This window comes from Hippopotamus amphibius, chromosome 8, assembly GCF_030028045.1.
Source record: "Hippopotamus amphibius kiboko isolate mHipAmp2 chromosome 8, mHipAmp2.hap2, whole genome shotgun sequence".
Lineage (NCBI taxonomy): Eukaryota > Metazoa > Chordata > Mammalia > Artiodactyla > Hippopotamidae > Hippopotamus > Hippopotamus amphibius.
The window spans coordinates 77990362-77996927 of NC_080193.1; the positions used below are offsets into that span (position 1 = coordinate 77990362).

At 44.5% G+C, this 6566-nt stretch overlaps 1 long non-coding RNA gene across 3 annotated transcripts in view; it reads left to right on the top strand.

Moving 5' to 3' along the window:
* LOC130858745 (uncharacterized) overlaps positions 1-6340 on the top strand; it is a 29635-nt gene extending 23295 nt beyond the window's left edge. For 2 of the 3 annotated variants that reach the window (XR_009055106.1, XR_009055108.1), the window contains 4 exons: positions 616-687; positions 2119-2202; positions 4653-4792; positions 5592-6340. This is a non-coding gene — a long non-coding RNA (uncharacterized LOC130858745). The remainder of the gene's footprint in view (positions 1-615; positions 688-2118; positions 2203-4652; positions 4793-5591) is intronic. The other variant, XR_009055107.1, reaches the window with a different exon arrangement.
* The last annotated feature ends 226 nt before the right edge of the window (positions 6341-6566 follow it).

The window sequence follows — 6566 nt, forward strand, 5'->3', positions numbered from 1 at the left end:
ATAGGGACTCCCTGCTTACAGCTTCAGAGAGTGTCCTTCCTGTGTTCTTGGGATCTGGGGCCCCCTGGAGGTGTCTAGTTGCTCCTGTGTTCATTGGCTTCTCTCTCTGAGAACTGCTTATCCTCCCTGACCCAAGTAAGCCCAAACCTCATCTTGTCTAGTTCCATCTTTAAAGCCCTAGGGCTTTCTCTTTTATTCACATGGATCTCTAGGATCCTAGCCCTTCTCCAGAGGAAATTTCTGTTTCTTCCCTAAGGTTTGTACAGTTCAGAGACATTCTGTTTAGAGAATTTTTACTGAGATAAGCTTTCACTCCTCTCTGATCATCTTATTGGGTGATTAATTACTGTTTATAACCTCCTTCTTGCTCCACCATCCTTAAAATCTGTGTGGCTTTTAACCTATAAGATTTTGGTGGACTTTGGTTTTTCCTTCGCTGTCCCAGGGAAAGGGACAAGCAATACCATGTTAGGAGCCACTGAGATTCAGAGTGGCCCAAGGGCCAGAAGTTCCTCACTGAAGTACATGAGTTCATGGGTGGTCCAGATGTATAACTATGAATGGTGTCCCCAATCACTTGCCTGCAGACTCTAATGAAAATTTCCCTCTGTTCAGTGATTTAGGACAAATATTTTTCCCAGGAAAGTGATAGAGAAGAGAAGCCCCAAATGCCCAGCTGTGAACAAGGTAATTATGGTGGGATACAACCTTTGTTTTTTTGTTACTAAGAGGAAAAGGTGATAAAGGAACAGAGTTCTGGAAGGGAGACTGTGATGCTGGAGATGGAAAACCAGACGATCAGGCCCAGGTAGATGTGTTACTTTGTATCAGTTCCAAAATGACCTGATTCCATGTAGAATCCAAGATGTTAGCAAGAGGTGGCAAAGAGAGATTTTCTGTCCAATTACCTGGAAAGCAGAATGAGAATCTAAGTGTGAATTGTGAGTTTCCATAGGAGACCTTCAGTGTAAAGGTGTGAAGGGCTAAGGACTATGAGGCCAAGGTCAACATCAAAGAGGAGGCCGTGAATGATGGCAAAAGAAGAGATGGATTTAAAGGTGGGGGATGTTGTTCAAGAGCAGGAATATTCAAGGAGAAAGGCAGTCACATAGAGATGTGGAGAAGAGGATGTGGGTATTTGAGAGGGAGAGGAAGGAGGGCAAATGAAAGACAGAGGAGGAAGGGGTAAAGGATGCAATAAAAACAACCGCATTATTAATAGCTCCCCTGAGTGAACGTTTATTCCGGCAGTTGTGGGTTTAGTCTTCAGGCTGCCATTGGAGATTAGAATTACTTATTTTTCAGATAAGAAAACTATAGACAGATCATGCAGGTAGTTGGCCTGGCATCAAATGAACCCAGGCATTCTGAACCCAGAGCCTGCATTTTTTTAAGTGGAGGTAAAACTTATTAATAAAGTTCATAAATTCATTAATAAAGTTCATTCATAAAATAAATTTAACCATTTTAAGTGTGCAAGTCAGGCATATTTAGTACATTCACAATGTCCTGCAACCATCTCCTCAATCTAGTTCCAAAACATTTCATCACTTCAAAAGGAAACCTTATACTTATTAAGCTGTCACTTCCTGTTCCCCTCTTGCCATTGTCAGGAGACACTGATATAACTATTTTTTAGTGCATCTTTTAATTTCTGTGGGTTGAATCGGGAAAAATCACAGAGAACGGGATTGGAGCCTGGTGATAGGGTGGGGGACTTGTAGAGGAAGTGGGTTGGGAAGGAATAGTAGAGATACAAAGGCAGAGCTGAGCTGAGGAGCATCACTGGAGGGAAGGGAGAGACAGAAACATGTAGCGACCAGTAAGGCCAGGGAGAAAGAAGCCAACGGAGACCAAGATGCAGCAATGTCTTTGTAGTGTAGAAGCAGCAATGCCTGGAGTTGGGATCCTGGTGGAAAACTGAGAAGCAGAGAGAAAAAGAACAAGGTCTAACAAGATGGCAAGAGGTAGAGCAGGGCTTCTTTGGATTTTAGTGTGGTTCTTCAAGCAGGGGTGATCCTTCATAAGGAATTTCTAACCCCAGAGCTCAGTATGACCACGCCTTGGTCTAGTTCATGGCCACTGGCTCTGATCTCACCTTTCTTTTTCTCTCTTCAGTGCCTGGTGAATCCAAAGCTCTTGGAATAAAAAAAGAGAGAAAGTCAGAAGAATTTCACAGCCTGTTGCTGAACGGTAGACAAGGTAACTATGATTGAGTCCCACATTTTTAATCACCAGTTATCTGATTGGGTTACTATGTGGAGGGAGGAGAGGCCACACACAGACCCAGCCTCTGGCTACTTTCTAAAGCATGGGAGAGGCAAGCAGGGTGAGTCATGCAAGAGCCTGGGGTACAGACTTTAAAGAGACATTCACTTGCGTGAACCTGAGAGTAAGTGTCTCTTTAAATTTGGTGCCTTAGTCCTCTTGTTTGCCTCACTCTAGTCCAGCCCTGGAGGCAAAAGGAAAAAGACAGCTGAACTCCTCAGTGGGGGAAGATGCCTTGAATGGACAACATAAAGAGAATGAGTATAGAAAAAGTACGAGATTGGACCATCAAATAATGAGTATAAGCGTGGACATGGTTTTACCTAAATGGATGAGATCCAGACTTTTCCAGGCTGGTGGAGGGTTGGCAGGGAGATAATTTTTAACCTGCTTGCCAAAAGTTGTCACAGAAACATGCATATAATGCATGTGTGTGACTGTCAGATTGGCAAGTGAAAGAGATCACTGGAGAAGACCTTTAGAAGGGAGGAGTTCGGGGAAGGGACTCTGGAGGTATGGTCAAAGCCACCTTTAGTGATGGAGGGACACGGCCTTTGAGACAAGGACAATACAGAGGAAGACAGGAATTGGAAGAGAAGAGGCAGGCAGAGGGTCAAGGTGAGCCCTAGGGAAATAGAGACAGAGGGGGAGGAGGTGAGAGACACAGCTGAGAGGAGATAAATGAACTGGCAACTCAAACAAGGGATATCGATAAAAATTATATGGAGGAAGAAAGACAGGAGGCAAAGTAAGTATCAAGAAAAGAGAAATTGGAGGAGAGGCACAACGACACCATGAAGACAGAGTGCTAAGTGAGAACGAATGAAAATTGGTAGAGGTCAGTGTGACAGGGAGAGAGGAGGCACATTGAGATATTTAGGATTTGAAGAGAGAGTCACTGGAAAGACGATTCTGGTATAAGGAGTTGTCCCCATCTTCAGGGTAAAGTGAATCCATTTTTCAAAGTGACATCTGTAACCTGTTCAGATTAAAATAAGCCTCTGTTCAGACTGTCTCACCCATCTATGGCTTCCATCAGCAATGTAGCTGACCAACATCCATTACTTATGGCCAGACCAGGTCTGTCTTCTCAGCATATTCATCTAAGAGCCTGAAAGGCATCGCGTTTGGATGTCTTTCAGGAACCTCAGATTTAGTGCTTCCAAAACTGAGTTCATCATCATCTTCCATGAAACCAGATCCTCCTCTTTCTATCTTGCCAGAATTCCCTCTTTAGTAATAGTGTCATTACTGTCCAGTTTTCTCAAGCAAGAAACTCAGGAGTCCTCCTGAGTCTTCCTCTCCCTCATCCCCACACCCCATCAGTCATATGGCCCTGCTGGCTTGACCTTGGCAGTATTTCCAGCCTGACCATTTTCCCATCGCGAATGCCGTGATGCTAATCAGATGTCTGACAACTTTCCCTTGAACCTCAGCTGATGGATGTGGCAAAAGTGCAGGTATATCATGCTGCTTTCTGATCTAAACCCAATGACATTCACAGCACTTGGAATTGTGGACTGACTCAATCTCCTTCGTAAGGCTTCCAAGGCCATGGGCCACTGGAACGCTCCTATTTCTTCAGCTTCTATCCTCTCATTTCAAGTCTAGTCATGATGACTTCTACTTGCTTGGATTGCTTTTGCCTGTCCTCTATTTGGGTCTGTTTTCTTGACCTCTTCCTTTATCCACCCTTCCCTAATCTGGCCACCTCCTGTTTACATGATTCTTCCTCCAGAAAACTATTCCTGCTTCTTGGATGGGACTGATTCCTCCAGCTATATGTTCCCAAGAACACTTCATACTGGCTCTGAGATAACACTCAGGCTTCCTTGTGATAATGTGCTTCGTATGTGCTCTCTTGGTAGACTGTGGACTACGTCTACAGAGACTATGGCTGTCTTGCTTTTCTGCGTCCTCCAAACCAAGCACATTGTTGAGCACATAGTAAGAGCTCAATTAATATTTGTCAAGGAATGAAGGGGCTCATATTTCTGAACCCTAAAAGTTAGACACATGTTTTGGCCAACATTACTGATGTATTTATATGGACAGTTTTCAAAAATATGCTGAGAATTATATTTATGTATATATGTAATAAGTTACCTTTGTGGCAAAGAACATAAGAATAAGCACAAAATTCAGCCAAGGTAATTATCAGTTAGTGAATGAGAATAGCAGGTAAAGGGAAAAGAGAAAAACAAAGAGGTAGAATTCAAGGTAAAAAGAAAAGCACTTGAGAAATGAAGAGAGAAAGACACAAAGCAACAAACACAGTGAGGCAGTAGGCAAAATGGTGAGATTCAGCACCAGAGTGATCCTTGCAAGTGAAGTGGGGAGAGGGGGACAGATGAAGCTTCTTCATGAGTCATTATTTATTCTAGGGACACAGTTATCCAGATGCAAAAATCTAGCACAATCTCACCTGTGGGTCTGGTGGATATGCAGAAGACAGTTTCACCTTGTTACCCAAAAATCAACCGGCAAGAAAGCAGAGCTCGTGACCAAACACCTGAAATAATCGGTAAGGCTGGCTGAAGAATCTGTGATGTGGTGACATTGTGTGTATTACAGTGGAGGTGACAGGAAGTGGCCAGCGAGCATGGGATGCATGCAGGAGAGGGAGACCCTGGTGCTCAGTGTGGGGAGTTTCTACCCAACAGAGGAAAGTTGCAGGAAATTAAAAAGTACCATGAGACCTAGGAGGGGAGAAACACTTAAGAGATATGCAGAGCAAGATAGCAAGAGAGGGTAGGGAGACAAAAGACACATTAAGACAGAGGGAGCAGAAACAGAGAGAGACACACACACCTGCAGAAACTGAGAAGAACTAAGAGGTATGAGCCACAAGAAAGAGAAGCAGAGTCAGAGAAATGGGGAGAGATGGCTGGAAGGGGAAGAAGAAGAGAGTGAGCAGTGAGAAAATGGAGAGCAAGACAAGTACAGCTTCCCACTGTGGCCACCTGTTCTCACTCAGTATCCAGTGATGTTACCGAACTCAGGTCCAGCTGCTCGCTGCTCGATAGCCAGTACATGAGAGACAAGTGTTGGTAGGAAAGGAAAGGTTGCTTTATTCTGGACGCCAGCAACTGGGGGAGAAGATGAACTCATGTCCATAAGTTACAGTGAGAGTGACTGGAGCACCAGTAACCTGCAGGGCACAGGACTGAATGGGAAGACTGGGACCATCTGGAGGAGGGACATCCCTGCCTAGAAGTTACAACAATTGCCAGGTCTGCCCCAGTGTCCGCTTATTATGGGGCTTCCCACTGGCTCCTTGGCCCCACATGGAGACCCCTAAGTGGTTTTGTTCCTTTGTGCAGTGATCAGCAGTGAATCCAGTGATGAAGACGAGCTCCCAAGGTCTTGAGCTCAACACCCCGTCATGGGCCAGGTGAGGAGGATGAGGATGGCCAGCTTTGGGCTGCAGAACCTCAGGCATCTGAATTCAGAGCTCCTGTTTCCTGATGCGTTTTACCTTGTGTGCACTTCACAGCCAACAGTCCAGCTAATCCTGGGAACCCATTCTCTGCATTTACCGCATGTGGCACTTTGGGACATAAGGTAGGCAGGGCCCTATTCATTGAATATATGTGTTCATATATTGATGTTAGAGTAGAAACAAGCTAGCATATTTGTTATTTTTTTTTCCTTTCGCATGAGCATGCCTATTGTGGTACTATAATAAAAATTTGTATTCGCTCCTTTCTCTAGTTCCTGGAACAGAACTCCCAAACCTTAGAATTTCCTGAGTGATGAAGTGTCTTTTGAAAACCAACCATGTGATTAGAGGATTAGAACTTTTAGCTCCACTTCTTGACCTCTGGGGAAAAAACAAAGGAGGGAGATTGAGTTCATTCACCAGTGGCCGGTCATTTAATCAATCATGCCTACATATTGAAACCTCAGTAAGAACCCATAAACAGGGTTCGGGGAGCCTCTGAGTTGGTGAATACATGGATGTACTGTAAGGGTGCTGTGCTGGAGAGGGCATGGAAGGTCTGCCCCTCCCCTTGTACCTTATCCTGTTCATCTGTTCCATTTGGCTGTTTCTAAGTCATAGTCTTTATAATAAAACTGTAACCATAAGTAGAGCACTTTCCTGAGTTCTGTGAGTCATTCTAGCAAGTTGTTGAACCTAAGGGGGCTTTTTGGAACCCCCAAATTTGTAGTTTACCAGGCAGAAACATGGGTGGCCTTGGGATTCATTTGTGGTTGGCATCTGAAGTGGGGGGGGGGGGGCAGTCTTGTGGGGCTAACCTGGAGAGTTGATTGGTGAATTGATTGGTGTTGGAGTG